This window comes from Symphalangus syndactylus, chromosome 5, assembly GCF_028878055.3.
Source record: "Symphalangus syndactylus isolate Jambi chromosome 5, NHGRI_mSymSyn1-v2.1_pri, whole genome shotgun sequence".
In the NCBI taxonomy this organism is placed as follows: Eukaryota; Metazoa; Chordata; class Mammalia; order Primates; family Hylobatidae; genus Symphalangus; species Symphalangus syndactylus.
In genome coordinates, this window is record NC_072427.2 from 62,489,316 (window position 1) to 62,506,794 (window position 17,479).

Consider the following 17,479-nt stretch of genomic DNA (forward strand, 5'->3'; position numbering starts at 1 on the left):
TGCACTGCAAAAGAAACTATCAACAGAGTAAACAGACAATCTACAGAATGGGAGAAAATATTTGCAAACTATGCATCCACCAAAATCTAATACCCAGAATCTCTATGGAACTTAAATAAATCAATGAGAAAAAAACCAAATAATTCCATTAAAAATGATCAAATAACATCAGGAGACACTTCTCAAAAGAAGGGATACAAGCAGCCAACAAACATGAAAAAATGCTCATTATCACTAAACATCAAAGAAATGTAAATCAAAACCACAACGGGATACAATCTCACACAAGTCGGAATGACTATTTTTTAAATAGTCATAAAACAATAGATAACCGGCAAGGCTGCAGAGAAAAGAGAATGCTTATACACTGCTGGTGGAAATGCATATTAGATCTGATGCTGTGGAATGTAGTTTGGAGATTTCCCAAAGAATTTAAAACAGAGCTACCGTTTAACCCAGCAATCCCATTTCCAGGTATATAACTCAAAAGAAAATAGATTGTTATACCAAAAAAACACATTCACTTCTATATTAATTGCTGTGCTAGTTACAATAGCAAAGACATGGAATCAACCTAGGTACACATCGGTGGTGGTTTAGATAAAGAAAATGTGGTACATATACACCACGGAATACTACACAGCCATAAAAATAATGAAATAATGTACCCTGCAGCAACATGGATGCAGCTGGAGGCCATAATCTTAAGCAAATGAACAGAGGAACAGAAAATCAAATACTGCATGTTTTAACTTATAAGTAGAAGCTAAACACTGAGCATATATGGACATAAACATGAAAACAACAAACACTGTAGACTACTAGAGTGGTGGAGGGGAGACATGGGTTGAAATACTACTTCTTAGATATTATGCTTATTACTTGGATGCAGTATACCTGTGTAATAATCCTGCACGCATACCCCCATATCTAAAATTTAAAAAGTTGAAATTTTAAAAAGAAAATGAAAACAAACAAAAGTTGTATTTATTACATGCAAGTAAGTAAATGATAGAACTACTTGTAATTACCATATTGATTATGTGTAAATAAATTAACACTGGGTGATTTTTAAATTACTTGATCAAATGTCCTAAATGGGATAAATGCCGTCCTGCTGAAATATATTTTCAATAATGACTTTGCTTAGAAAATATTTTTTTCATAGATAGAGCAAAGGTAAATCTCTACCTCAAGCCATTTCAAGATCTTGAGACATTGCGAATGGCAGAATTTATATTATTTACTGCATTTAATAAAAGATAAAATATATAAACATTTAACACATCAAATCCAACTACTGTTCTGGCACTCTTAGTCAATCTGTTTGGATATATGGTTATACAGGATCTTCATGCATTTATGTATTTTCTAATGTCATTGGTACCAAATGATTATTCTAGTGTTTTGGAACTCTGTGGAAATGAGAGAGAGAGAGAGAGAGGGAGAGAGAGAGAGAAAGAGATTGACAGAGAAGAGGAAGAATTTTAGATTCTAGATAGAAGGAAAAAGTCCACTTCTCTTTTCTGTAGATTTTCAATCATGTGCTTCTTTTGTTCTATTAATAAACAATAACTCCACAATCCCTCTTTTGAGTTAAAAAGCATTTAAATTAGAATGTAGAAGTATTTGTCCTTCACAATTTACTTACAGGGAAAATAGATACATAAAAATTGAAAAGCACATTTTTCCTTAATACCAGCCAACACTGTAATTAATAGTTAATTATTCAAAGGATTTCTCTAAGATATTACTTTCTTTTTTTTTTGTTTTGTTTTTTTTGAGATGGAGTCTCGCTCTGTCGCCCAGGCTGGAGTGCAGTGGCGCAATCTCGGCTCACTGCAAGCTCCGCCTCCCAGGTTCACGCCATTCTCCTGCCTCAGCCTCTCCGAGTAGCTGGGACTACAGGCGCCCACCACCACGCCCAGCTAATTTTTTTGTATTTTTAGTAGAGACAGGGTTTCACCGTGGTCTCGATCTCCTGACCTCGTGATCCGCCCTCCTCAGCCTCCTAAAGTGCTGGGATTACAAGCGTGAGCCACCGTGCCCGGGCAGATACTACTTTCTTAAAGTTTGTAATAATTAAATTTGCTACAAGTGAACATAATCAACTATATTCAAATATATTTCATTAGAGACACTTAGAAAAACATGAAGCAAGTGGAACCTACATAATTACAAAGCCTGACGTACTTCTCTTGGACCCAGAAAGTCCCAGAGACATCATCTGCATTGACAAAGGCCAAAACTCAATTGAAAGAGATTCTAAAAGACTCTCCTGCCAGGATTCTGCTCCTCTAACTGAACCTGATTCAAAAATTTCTACTTAACGAGAGAGCAAACTACATTTTAATTGCAATTTCTGCAGTTGTAAATGATGCTTGAAATGATTATTCTTATCACAGAGTTTCTGATTTAAGAAACGTCTCTTGTGCTACAGATGAGAGACAGAAACCCAGGAAACTGTGGACTCACTCTCACTTTATGGCAAAGCTGAGTTCATAAACATGTCTACTCACTTTGAACTGAGGGCATTTCTCATCATTTTACCTGGCTTTCCACCTATTAGCCTCAGGTTTACTCCTATAAAAAAAATTTCCATCAAAATTTCCCTTTGCTGGTAAAGTCTTAATGATACAAAATCGACATACAAAATCAGTAGTATTTCTATATACCTGTAACCTCCAAACTGAGAATCAAATCAAGAACACAATCCCATTTAGAATAGCCACACACAAAAATATGCCTAGGAATATGTCTAACTGAGGTAAAAGATCTCTACAAGGAGAACTATACAATACTGCTGAAAGAAATCAGAGATGACACAAACAAATAGAAAAGCATTCCATGCTTTTGGGTCAGAAGAATAAATATTGCTAAAATGGTCATACTGCTCAAAGCAATCTACAGATTCGATGATATTCCTATCAAATTACCAATATGATTTTTCACAGAATTAGAAAAAAATATTCTAAAATTCGTATGAAATAAAAAAGAATCTGAATAGCCAAGGCAATCGCACAAAAAAGAACAAAGGTGGAGGTATCACGTTATCCAACTTTAAACTATAGCATAAGTTTACAGTAATCAAAACAGCATCATACTGGTATAAAAATAGACACACAGACCAATAGAGACCCCTGAAATAAAGCTGCACACCCACAACCAACTTATCTTTGACAAAGTAAACAAAAAGCAATAGGGAAAGGATACCTTATTCAATAAATGGTGCTGGGAAAACTGACTAACCGTATGCAGAAGAATGAAACTGGACACCTAACTCTCACCATATACAAAAATTAACTCAAGATGGTTTAAAGACTTAAATGTAAGACCTCAAACTATAAAAATTATAATTTATAATTTTAAACAGAAAACCTACAGAATGAGAGAAAATATTCACAAAATATTCACTGTGTGTCTGACAAAGAACTAATATCCATAACCTATAAGAAACTCAAATCAATAAGCAAAAAACAAACAACCCATTAAAAAGTGGGCAAAGGACACGAACAGGAACTTCTCAAAAGAAGACATATACATGGCCAAGAAACATATGAAAAAATGCTCAACATCACTAATCGACATAGAGATGCAAATCAAAACCACAATGAGACACCATCTCACACCAGTCAGAATGGCTATTATTAAAAAGTCAAAAAATTACAGATGTTGGTGAGGTTGGGAAGAAAAGAGAACGCTTATATACTGTTGGTGGAAATACAAATTAGTTCAGCCCCTGTGGAATGCAGTTTGGAGATTTCTCTAAGAAATAATGGTAGAATTACCGTTTGACCCAGCAATCCTATTACTTGGTATATACCCAAAAGAAAATAAATTGCTCTACCATAAAGACATATGCACTTGTATGTTCATTACAGCACTATTCATAGTAGCAAGTCATGGAATCAACCTAGCTGCCCGTCAGCAGTGGATTGGGTAAAGAGAATGTGGTACATAGTCACCATAGAATACTATAAGGCCATTAAAAAGAATGAAATCATGTCCTTTGCAGCAACATGGACACAGCTGTAGGCCATTATGCTAAGTGAATTAAGGCAGAAACAAAAAACGAAATACCTCAAGTTCTCACTTACAAGTGGGTTCTAAACACTGGGTACACATGGACACAAAGATAGGAACAATAAACACTAGGAATTCCAAAGGTGCAGGCTAGGAAGAAGGTAAAGGGCTGAAAACTATCTATTGAGTACTATGTTCACTACTTGGGTGATGGAACCATTAGAGCCTAAACCTCAGCATCACACAGTATATCAATGTAACAAACTTCCACATGTACTCCAGCATCTAAAACAAAACAAAACAAAACCAAAAATAAAAACAAAACCTCTATAATTTGTTATTTTAAACCTTTCTTCCGAAAAAAAAAAAAGAAAAGAAATTTCTCTTTGCTGGTCAATTAACTAACTGGAGGCAGTACTTATACTCAGGGCTTTGACTGAGGATAAAAGAGATTTGAAGAGAAGGTACAATATATGTGTGCATGTAATTTTAGTAAAATACATGATCTCTGGGTATGAAACAGTTCAATCAGAAAATCTCCTATTGCTGTTTCTGGGCAGGGGAGACTAACTTGGAGCCATACAGAAAAGAAACAGCATCTTTAAAGTAGCACTGAAACTGGAATTTACCTTCTCTGCAGCCAACATTCACAGAAATATATGGCAAACTATCAACATCTATAATGTAAATTCCTTGAGCACAGGCCATGTGCCTCATGTAGCCATATGCCTTTATCCTCACACAATTGCTAGCAAAGATTGAGATTTTCATAGGTACCCGTTGATTTGTGTGAATTTGGGGCATGAAGAACAGGTGGAAAATGTGGTATTCATGTATGTATTACTGAAAGAAGTCCATCATTTCCATCATTTAATTGTAGCTAGCCACCTATCTGTGGAGACAGAAAATCATCACTATGCAGATCTCTTTTAGTTTTAGGAATTATATAGTAATGTAATCACATAAATATAAAACAGCAGATAACTGTTACCCTAGGAGGAAGAGTAAGGAATCTTTTGTGACTTGACAAAGCTGCTGTATGCAGCAGTCACTTGAGAAGGAAAGAGTAGATGCACATTGCATAGGACCCAGAGTAACTTCTGGGAAGGTACTTTATCTGGCCTATTCTCTTTCATGGTTTAAATTCTAGGATGGGTTAAAATATTCCCAAATATTTCAAATAGCGGAAAAGGTCACAAAGAAGATAACTTGAGAGACAGGAAATTAATAATCATAGTGGAAGCATTTAGGAATTTTGCCCCAAAAATTAAGAATGGAGGCAGAAACACATCTTAAAAGAAATTTAGGAAACCAATAACGTGCTGTATTTATGGGTATTTAATTTACTTTTATTATTATCATTACTACTATTATTTCTATTACTATTATTTTAGCAAGCCTAAAAGATGACCCAAACCAGATGTGGCTGAGGGGAACTGTAACCAGTGTTAAAGGCTTATTGTGTCTCAAAGAAAATTTGAGAAAATTTGCTTTAACCAGATTAAAATGGGCCATTTTAAGAGGCCCACATATTATAATAAATGGAATATGTGCCCATTTTTAAAAGCTTTTATTTTAGTTTCAGGGGTACATTCGCAGGTTTGTCATGTAGGTATTAATAAACTCATGTCATGGGGGGTTGTTATACAGATTATGTCATCACCTAGCTATTAAGCGTAGTATCCAAGAGTTATTATTTCTAACCTCTCCCTCCTCCTATCCACCACCCTCAAGTAGGCTGCCTTAGAGTTTGTTGTTCTCTCTTTGATGGAATACAAATTAAATTGACAGTAAACTTCAATATTCTTAAGATTTGGTAAAATTCAGGAAAAATTTAATGGATATTTTTATTTTCAAATTAATAAGCTATCCAGAACAGTAATGATTAGAAAAGATTTATTTACAAGCAATTTTCAGTTATTGCTTAAATGGACACAATATTTATATAAAGAAATATAATATTCATCAATTTGTCATTCACACCTCTTCTGTATAACTAACTGAATCACCTTTAGATCTGTTTTTACCTTCCCAACAAGAGACTTGCCTTGGATTACTTCATACAAATAACATTATTCCTTTCTTTTCCATCGTCCTTTACACCTTTTGAATTATTTACCAAGTGAGATGCCATTTAAATTAAGAGAAGTCTCAGCCTCCTTTCCCAAACCGTGATAATAAAACCTGCTTTCAGTTTAGCAATAGAGGAAAACATTGTTATAGGATCTCTGGGATGTCAATTTTTCTAGGCAGAAACCTCTGTGGCTGTGGCGCCTTTGTCTGAGTTCTTGTCCTGCATCCAGGAAGAATGAGGTATGCAGACAAGAGAAGGGTGAAGCAGATGAGAGTTGTATTTAGTGTTAGAACAGCTCAGAGGGGACATACAATGGGTGCTCCTCTCTGTAGGCTGGTCTTCCCATTGAGTGTTCAGCTTTCAACAGAGTGGAGGCCCTGGAGAGGGTGGCTACCCTCTGCAGGCAGGTCATTCAGATGTCTCTGCAGGTCTCTGAAGCTTTCAGCAGAGACAGTAGCTCCTCTCTACCAGTTTCTGAAGCTCTCAGTAGAGAGGATAGCTTCTCTCTGCCAGCAGGTCGTCTCTGTAGCTCTCTGCAGAGAGGGCGCTCCTCTCTGCAACTAGTCGTCTCATCCCCTCATCTCTCTGCCTTCTCTGGCTGTCCTCTCCCCTGCTCTGGCTGAGCCCAGGGCTTTTATGGACCTCAGACAGGAGGAAGTGCATGCCTGCTGTTTATGGGTGGCCATGGGCTGACCAGAAAAGGCACAAACGAGTCCCCACTCCAGTCCACGAACTGGCCCCCAGCCTTCAGGCCCTCCTCTGCCTGAAGATGGGGCCTAGCTAGCTGGGCACCTGCCTCCTTCCGCCCAGGACTGTGTCTGCCTCCCACTGCCATTCAAGGCCCCAGGACTCAGCCCTAACCCCACTCGGATCGGAGCAGAAACTAGGAGCTGAGAGAGGCCAGGCCATGGGAGCAGACACTCCTGAGCCTGCCGAGATGGGGACGGGGGTTAGGGGAGTCTTTCCTGGGGCCCCTGAGGATGCAGGCTGCAGAGACGCTGGGTCCTGCGCTGCAGCTGCACCAGGAAGGCAGATCCTGCCTGTTCCCCATCCTTCTCCAAGACCACAGGGAAGCTTGGATCCACAGCTGTGGTTTGGGAGGCTGCCTGCTCTATAGAGCTCCATAGAGCAGGAGGCCTGGGTCTGCAGCCGCAGTTTGGGCAACTACAGCTGCACCTGAGGAGGTCCTGCTCCAACTCAGAAAAGGCGGGGATCCCACCAGCCCCATGGAGTGCTCAACCCAAGCTGTGCCTCCCTGTTGCAGTCAGGGTGATGGCAGCAGCCACTGCCATCAATATTAGCATTAGTCTGACTTTTTTTGTCCTTGTCTTAGGATATGAAATATTTGACAGCCCTGCTATTGAAAGGTTTCAGTTAAATAAGAAATCTTAATATAAGAATATTTACATGTTATTTAGATTTTAATTAATATAGAGAACAAATATGGTAAGAAAAACTTTCAGAAGTATAAGACCTGGAAATTTATTTTAAGGAGATTTTGTTCTTTTTAAAAATTTCAATTTGTTAGGTTATATTCTTTGACAGTTTGCATAGAATTATACACATAATTATAAAGCCATATAAAAATTGAAACATTATAAAATGATAAAAATTATTCACAATTAAATGAATTATGAATAGTTGTGGCTGCTTACGAAAAGATAAAATAATAGAGAAATGCTATTCTAAACAGAAATAGAGGCAGAAATTTTATTCTGTATTATTTTGTTTTAAAAATAAATTAAAGACATTCTTTGTAGGAACAATAAAGTAGAAATCACCCACCTGGATGAATAAAATCAGCAAATAATCAAGTTACATAGCAACTGAAATTAATATGTGGTTAATAGCATTTACCTGCTTTCTTTGCTTGGAAACTGTCAGTCTTTCATGCTTAATAAATATCAATGATTTACTGAAAGAAAACTTACAAGTACTTAAAGTCTCATTTCATTATGTTTACTAATCTGTGTGAACTTGGATTCCCTTATTAGCAAAATTTGTGATAATGCAGTAGCAGGATCAAACCTGGATCTGCCTGCTCCAATCTAATTTGAACTTGTAATCTCCCCCTACATCTGTGGGGTGTCTAGATGATCATATAGACACTCATTTTAATAAAGCAGTTCAATTAAAATATTTATTAGCAAGGACCCCATGGGAGAAGCCACAATGTGGAAAGACTTGGCTGAGAGGGGTAAAGAAATTAAGTCAAATTCATTAACCCTAAAAAAACTAACACAATATTCCACAAAACCATCAGGAATCAGCATGAGCAGAGACTTAGTAGACAATGCCACATGTTGGGTCCATTTTCTAAATACTACATTTTTATTAGTATTTGCCACACATACACTTAGATTGTACATGTTATTGACAGTCATGTCAATGTATTTTCAAGTGCCTGAAATAAGAATGGCATTATTAGTATAGTATTAAACTTGGTACTAATAATTTAGATATTTATCCTATTTGGGGGGAGAGAATCAAATGCATATAAAAGACCCAGAAAATGATGTAAACAAATTATAATGTCCTATCCTATAGAAGGATGTTGTGGAAGTAGTAGAGTTTAGTAGTCTGAACTAAAATCCCAACTCCACCAATTATTATTAATTGTTTGACCTTAGGATAGTTGGCCTATAAGCTTCCATTTTTCTTATCTGTAAAGTGACTTTAATAGTGAAATTTTCCCATAGGCTTTTTATAAGAATTAAGTGAAGTAGACCATATTAAGCATTTAGTAAAGCATCTAGCTTAAACTTTCAACAAAAGTATTTGGAGATAATGCTAGTAATGATTATAATGATATACCTAAACAGAACCTCCTCTTGCTGCAAACCAATATAAATAATATAGATGAAACATATTGAAGCAAATCTGACTTCTGATTCCAAGCAAGACGTAAATAATCTACTCATAACAATTAGAAATGCTCGCAGCATCACAGAAAAAGAAATTATAATTTAAGAAGTATCAGTGGCTGGGAATGGTGCCTCACACCTGTAATCTCAACACTTTGAGAGGCTGAGGCAGGCAGATCACGAGGTCAGGAGTTTGAAATCAGCCTGCCAACATGGTGAAACCCCATCTACTAAAGATACAAAAAATTAGCTGGACGTGGTGGCACACACCTGTAATCCCAGCTGTTCGGGAGGCTGAGACAGGGGATTTGCTTGAACCCAGGAGGCAGAGGTTGCAGTGAGCCAAGATTGAGCCATTGCTTTCCAGCCTGGGTGACAGGGTGAGACTCTGTCTCAAAAAAAGAAAAAAAAAGTATCAGTGAACTGTAGAGGCAATGAGAACTAGAAAAACTAAGTTTCAAGAGAGGGCTAAAGTGTCCAGAAGTGAGGTGAGATGATAGCTGATCTTTCCATGTAGCATCTGCTAATTATAGGTACAGGCTAGAGGTTGAGAACCTCAGGTTGCTTTTGCTAAAAAGAGAAATATAAAAATCTGTTAGTAATCACAGAGATGGGAGTGACAAAATTGGAAAACTCAAGAGATCTTAAACAAAAGTTGACTAACCTCCACATGAGATATTTGTTGAGTTGCGAGGCTGCATTGGGGAAGCAAATAAGCTAAACTGAAATCTGTGGAAAAAGTAGACTACCCTACAGTTTCATGGGCCTTAGAGAGTAAAGACCTATCAGAAGCAGGAGATATGACTCTTTTTAAAAAAAAGCAAACAAGAAACAAAATTCTTGGAAGGATTTTTAAATAGAGTTGAGAATTAACACTAAGTATCCACAAGCATCTTTTCCCTAGAAACACTTTATAATGTTGAGCATAGCTGGAGGCTGATAACCCAGGCTTGAAGCTAGCAGAAGGCTGCTGCTGAGATACCAAGAAACCAACCAACACTTTGGTGTTGTGTTGAGCCAGACTGTTAAAATTGGAGACATGAGGGCATCAAACACAATGTCAGTCTTTTCCTCAAGACCAAATTTTGAAGTTTTATTGAGTGTGAGGCTAAAGAGCTAAGTTTAAAACCTCTGATAGGCAGAAATAATGTCTGTGGTGTTTCTGCTACAGATCTTTGATGGAGGCAAAGATCCATCCATCTCTCACTTGAAATCTGTGGTGGCAATGCCCTAGGAATTGGGAAGACACAGGTATAGATTGAGTCTTACCAAAATTACAACCCAGCCTCAACACAACCTAATTCCTGATTATATTGATATGATAAGCCCTCCAACCCTACCCTACCTTGAACTTTATGTTCTAAATGGAGGAAGTGTTTAATTCTTTCTGATGGAAGAGAATGTCATCTGGAGGGTATATGGGTTTTCATATATACAATTTCTGACATATAGTAGCAGTGATAGAAAATGAAAGCAAACTTGTAAATGATTCATATAATCCAAATTTTAAAGTAGCAGACACGTACTTAAAAATAATTACCACTAATATGTTTAGGAAAATACATTTTAAAATTGGGGAAAAATAAGTAAAAAGATGAGAAAAAAATACCAAACTGAAATCTATATGGAATAATGAAATGAATATTCTAGAACTAAAAATACAATATCTGAATTAAGAAAACAATCAAGGATTTAACAATAGACTAGAAACAAATGAAGACAGAATTAATACACAGGAAGACAAATCAATAGAAAACACTGAAATTAAAGTATATAGAGAAGTAAGTATGTGACTTAAAAAAGAAAGAAAAGAGCAAGAGGAAAATATAGAACATGCTCAAAATTTGTATTTATGGGAAAGTGGAATTCTAGAAATGCAGAATGGAGAAAATGGGGCAGAAGAAATATTCAAAGAGATAAAGCAGAAGAATTTTTCAAAATTGATGGAAGACATAAATTTACAGAGACATAAAGCTTAACTAACCAGGACAAATACAAAAAGACACACATCTAGGCTCATCATAATATAATTGCTAAACACTCAAGACAAATTAATAATTAAAAGGCAACCAGAGGAAAGAACACATTACCATCAGAGGTATAGCAATGAGAATGACATCTGACTTTTTAAAAGAAGTAGTATATGCCAGAAGACAATGGAAAGAGATATGGAAGAGAAATTTCCACATGGAGCTGAGACTCTATTATGTGCTGGATTCTCATGGAAAGAACAATTAGAAATATCCTATTCTTCTGCTCAGGAAAGTAATACCAAAACTTGCCTTTCCCTCAGGATTAAGATGAGGCAAGGCAAAGCACGACATGACAGGAGAAGACAAAAAAAGTTTATTTATGAACTTTAATTCCAGGCCTACATTATGTGAAAATTGGAAATTACATTTACACAAACATAAAACCTTATCTTGGACTGCTTAAAGCTGGAATTCAACAAGGAAAAGTTATTATTGTCTAACTTAAATGACTCTGAGAGCACTGGACCCCCAGGAAATAATATTACTCTTTTAAAATTGGCAAAATTTCCAAAATTAAAAAAAAAACACAAGGGGAAATACTCCACCAAGAAATATGATCAACAGTCCTAATAAATTAGAGAATTTGCATCCTAAGGACTTGAGATAATATTAGGCCACAAACTAAGTAAACTTAAAATGACAAAATATATATAAGAAGAAATAGAAAGCATAGTGAAAGAAAAAAAACTAAGAAAGAAGTTATTTTAAAGGAACCGAATAGAACCTACATAAATGTGAGGGAAAATAATTGTCAATAGAATTGAATATTCATCTACATTAGCATTTAAAGCAACATTTCTATATAAGATATTTTCAGATAAAGACAGATAATTGCTGACTCCAAGGTCATTGAGGTCTTGGAGAGAGAGAGAGATGTGTGTGTGTGTGTGTGTGTGTGTGTGCATATACACATACAGTTGGAAATTCTCACCTTTTTTTCTCTATATTATGACCATAGAAAATATTCCAAACAATTGTTTAGGTGAACTTACACTTTAAAGACCTCTTTAAATTCTTTATTGTCTTTTGATTTTAAAAAGTGTTTTTTTCTTACTTCCCCAAGAAGATATCTTAAGAGGCTAAATCCTTTTCTTTCATCTGAACACAAGGTTATTTTTATCTTCACTTTTGGCAAAAAAATATTAAATTTGCCACAACTAACAAACTATATTTTCAATAGAAAAACAAGACATAGGTAGATAGAAATATAGATATATATCCACATATATGACACACATATGCTCAATATAATTTTAATCGTAAAAAGAACTATTTTTCTACACGTGTATACATTTTGTTTAGTAACTCAAAGATTTTAATGGAAGGCCAGTCTTCTGTTGTACAGAAAGTAAATCTTATATTTCTAAAAGAAATATTTTTAACTCCTATCAGAACTTAATAAACCTATGTTCTGGTTAATGTCATCCTCAATCTTTCATTTTACTGATGCTGTTAAGTGTGTTACAGGAAATTATTACAACAACACATGCATGCATATTTGTTTAGTTCACTTATGCTGGTTCTGGGCCACCTAAAATGTAACTTAAAATTCACAAGTATTACAAACTGGTAATTTGGCACATAGATTGTACTATCTCCACTTCTAAATTTACCAGGGTGGTTGGAAAATTATGTAATGAGCTAATTTATATTTTCTACTTTATTTTTGCTTCTCTTCCAATTGGATGTGCTAATGAGCAAGGTCATGAAGAAAAGGTTAGCAGTATAAAAAAGAGTAACAGCAAGAGATACGAATAATCCTCAAACTGAATAGTTGGCATTAATTAAAAACTGATGCTTTTGAGAACAGGCTTTAAAGCATGCTGAAATGGAGCATTTCCTAAGTTGTAAAATGTTTCGAGAAAGATACATCCTACAAGTTGGCCCTTGCATGTCAAATTTTCTAGTAACACATGTTGAAGAAAACATCATGACTTTTCAAATCTCCAACACCCATATGACTCACCAATATGAAATAATTTATATGGAAGCACTGGCTTAAATTTCACTGAATTCCAATGTGAAATCAACCACCTTCTAAAAAGTTAAGTCAAGCTTTTAAAAAGTTCACCTAAATTTTATCTATACATAGTTATTTCAAATATTCCAAGATATCACTGAAGTTGAGGATGGCAAAATATTCCTTCAATTTCTTCAGAAAAAGTAAAGCCTAATCACATCTAGACTTTCTTGACTAGGAAAATATTGGAACTGAATACTAAAATAAGAAGTATATAGTCAAAAATTATCAGAGATGTACACATCTTTTAAAAATTTAGGAGATGGGAGTCAAGATGGCTGACTGGATGCAGCCAGAAGCAACATGTGCCACCGAGAGACCAAAACATTGGGAAGACTACCACACTCCAAGCAGATCTTCAAAATAAAGGCATTGAGAGTGGATGGAGAGAGGACACAGTTGCTGGGCTGAACCAGGAGGAATCTGAGAACTGTGTACAGGGCTGCTGAGCACCAGGACTGATGCTTGGCCCACGACTCCTGAGGAAGGAGTAAGCTGAACAGGTGAAGAGTGGCCTGCTCTTCCAATAGACCTCCAGAATCCTCCACGACCCACACGGACAACTAAACTGGCAGGTAGAGCTGCTTAGAGAAGTGGAAGGGGCAGGACTCCAGCCTGTGCAAAGCCCAGAGAATTTGGCATGGGAACAGCTGCAGTAGATCATGGCCAGGGATGCCTGTCCCCCAGAGTTTGCTATGCTCCCCTAGGAGGTTTAGCCTTTGGGTGAAAAACATGTCTTAACAGAACAGAGCGGTCTTGTCCATGGGACAGGGTCAGTCCAATATCAGTGTCCCCTGTCTGCTGGCTTCTCCTTGGGCCACAGCCTGATGCACCTGCTTGCAGCACAGACTTAGATGCCCAACCAGAGTGCTTCTTGGGGCCCTTATCATAGTTTTTTCACAGGCAGAACATGCTTCAGCAGACCAGCCCCTGTCAACATGCACCAGCCCATCTACAGCCTGCCCCCACGGCAGTCTCCTCTCTCTGCTTTGCCAGCATTCACTCACTCCCCTCCCCCACTGCTTTGCCAGTGGTTGCACATAGGTAGACCCTCCCTCCCCTCCCCCATCAGACATGTGTGCATGCATATTCCCCTGACCCACCACTGCCAGTGCCCTCCCTAGGCTGATGTGTGTGCACACCACCATGCTATCACAGCTGCTGGCACATGCAGGTAAGCATGCATCCTTCTGCCAATGCCCCAGTGAAGCACTTTGGCTGGCAGCCCCATTACAGTGTTGTGGCCAACAGACTGGGAACACCTCAGCCCCTTCAGTGCAACAGGTTCGTAACCTCAAGGGACCACAGAACAAAGCAAAGGGCCCAGTACCAGCCCCCCAGAGTTAAAGAACGCAGCTCAGGAGTGCTGAGCTGATCTTTAGCCTCCTAAAATCTTCCAGAAATGAAGCCAGTCAACTGAAACCACTTTATACCGCAAGGAAATCCTCAAGAGCATCAACGAAGATAAGAGCAAAAGACTCCCTCCAGAAGAAGAGCAACTTCAACGATGAAAGGAACATCAGCCCATGTAAATGAGAAAGAACCAGTGCAAGAATTCTGGCAGCTCAAAAAGCCTGAGTGTCTTCTCACCTCTGAATGACTAGTTCCTCAGCAATGGTTTTTAAACAGGCTGAAATAGCTGAAATGACAGATATAGCAATGACAGACATAGAATTCATAATATGGATAGAAGTGAAGATGATTAAGATTCAGGAGAAGGTTGAAACCCAACTTAAGGAATCTAAGGAATACTATAAAGTGATACCAGAGCTGAAAGATGAATAGGCCATCTTCTGTTTAAGAAAAAACCAAACTGAGCTTAAAGAGTTTAAAAACTCGCTACAAGAATTTTATAATACAATCACAAGCATTAACAGCAGAATAGACCAAAGTGAGGAAAGAATCTCAGAGCCTGAAACCAGAAGACAAAAATAAAGAAGAAAAATTAAAAAGTGAACAAAACCTCTGAAAGATATGAGACTATGTAAAGAGAAAAAATTTATGACTCATTGGAGTCCCTAAAAGAGAGGCAGAGTAAACAGGTAACTTGGAAAACATGTTTGAGGACACCATCGACAAAAATCCAACATTCGAATTCAGGAAATGCAGAGAACCCCAGTAAGATATCTTACAACAAGATCATCCCTAAGATGCATAGTCATCAGATTATCCAATCTCAAAATGAAAGAAAAAATGTCAAAGGCAGCTAGAGAGAAGGTGCAGATCACCTACAAGGAGAACCCCAACAGGCTAACAGTAGACCTTTCAGCAGAAACCCTACAAGTCATAAGAGATTGGGGCCTATATTTGGCATATTTTTTTTTTTTTTGAGACAGAGTCTCGCACTGTCGCCCAGGCTGGAGTGCAGTGGTGTGATCTTGGCTTACTGCAAGCTCCGCCTCCTAGGTTCATGCCATTCTCTTGCCTCAGCCTCCCATGAGTAGCTGGGATTACAGGCATGTGCCCCTACGCCTGGCTAATTTTTGTATTTTTAGTAGAGATGGGGCTTCACCATGCTGGCCAGGCTGGTCTCGAACTCCTGACCTCAGGTAATCCACCCGCCTCAGCCTCCCAAAGTACTTGGCATACTTAAAGGAAATAAATTCCAACCAAGAATTTCATATGCAGCCAAACTAAGTTTCATAAGCAAATGAGAAATAAGATTATTTTCAGACAAGTAAATGTAAAGGGATTTCATTACCACCAGACCTGCTTTACAAGAAGTCCTTAAGGGAGTGCTAAATATGGAAATAAAAGACTGCTACTGGCTATCTAAATAATACACTTGAGCACATAGCCCACAGCCACTAGAAAGCAACTACACAGTCAAATCTACATAACAACCATCTAACACAATGACAGGATCAAATCTGCACATACTAATATTAACCTTGAATGTAAACAGGGTAAGTGCTCCAATTAAAAGGCACAGAGTGACAAGTTGAATAAAGAAGCAAGATCTAACTACACACTGTCTTCGAGATACCAATCTCACATGCAATGACACCCATAGACTCAAAGTAAATTGATGGAGAAAAATCTGCCAAGCAAATTGAAAACAGAAAAAAGCAGGGGTTGCTATTCTAATTTCAGAGAAAACAGACTGTAAACCAACAGCAATAAAAAAAGACAAAGATTCAATTCAACAAGAATACTTAACTATCCTAAATATATATGCATCAACAAAGAAGCACACAGATTGATAAAACAAGTTCTTAATGATCTATGAAGAGACTGAGATTACCACACAATAATAGAGACTTCAACACCCCATTGACAGTATTAGATCATCAAAGCAAAAAGCTAATAAAGATATCTGGGACCTACACTCAGCACTTGACTAAAGAAACTTAACAGACTTCTACAGAACTCTCCACACCAAAACAACAAAATATACATTCTTCTCATTGCCACATGGCTCACACTCTAAAATCAACCACACAATTAGCCATAAAACAATTCTCAGCAAATTAAAAAAAGTCATACCAATCACACTCTTGGACCACAACACAATAAAAATAGAAATCGATACTATGAAGATTGCTCAAAACTACACAATTACATAAAAATTAAACAACCTCCTCCTGAATGACTTTTGGGTAAACAGTGAAATTAAGGCAGAAATGAAGAAATTCTTTGAAACTAATGAGAACAAGTATATAACATGCCAGAATCTCTGGGACACAGCTAAATCAATGTGAATAGGAACATTTGCAGCACTGAACGCCCATACAAAAGGTTAGAAAGATCTCAAATTAACAACCACCTAACATTACAACTAGAAGAGCTAGAAAAACAAGGGGAAAGCAGCCCCAAAGCTAGCAGGAGACAAGAAATATCCATAATCAGAGCTGAACTGAATGAAAGTGGAACCAAAAAAACATTCAAAAGATTAATGAATCCAGGAGTTTGGTTTTTGAAAGAAAAAATAAGATTGATAGACTGCCAGCTGGACTAATAAAAAAGAAGATGCAAATAAACACAATCAGAAATGACAAAGGGGGCATTACCAACACAGAAATAAAACCCTACAGAAATACAAAAACCTTCAGAGACTACCATGAACACCTCTGTGTACACAAAGTAGAAAACCTACAAGAAATGGATAAATTCCTGGAAACATACAAGCTTCCGAGACTGAACCAGGAAGAAATTGAATCCCTGTACAGACCAATAACTAGTTCCAAAATTGAATCAGTAAAAAAAGCCTATCAACCAGAAAAAGCTCAGTACCAGAAGATTTACAGCGAAATTTTAGCAGATGTATAACGAAGAGTTGGAACCATCCCTACTGAAGCTATTAGAAAAACTTTAGGAGGAGGAACTCCTTCCTAACTCATTCTATGAAGCAAACATCATTCTGATACCAAAACCTGGCAGAGACACAAAGAAAAGTAAACTTCAGGCCAATAACTTTGATGAACATAGATGCAAAAATTCTCAACAAAATACTAGCAAATCATAC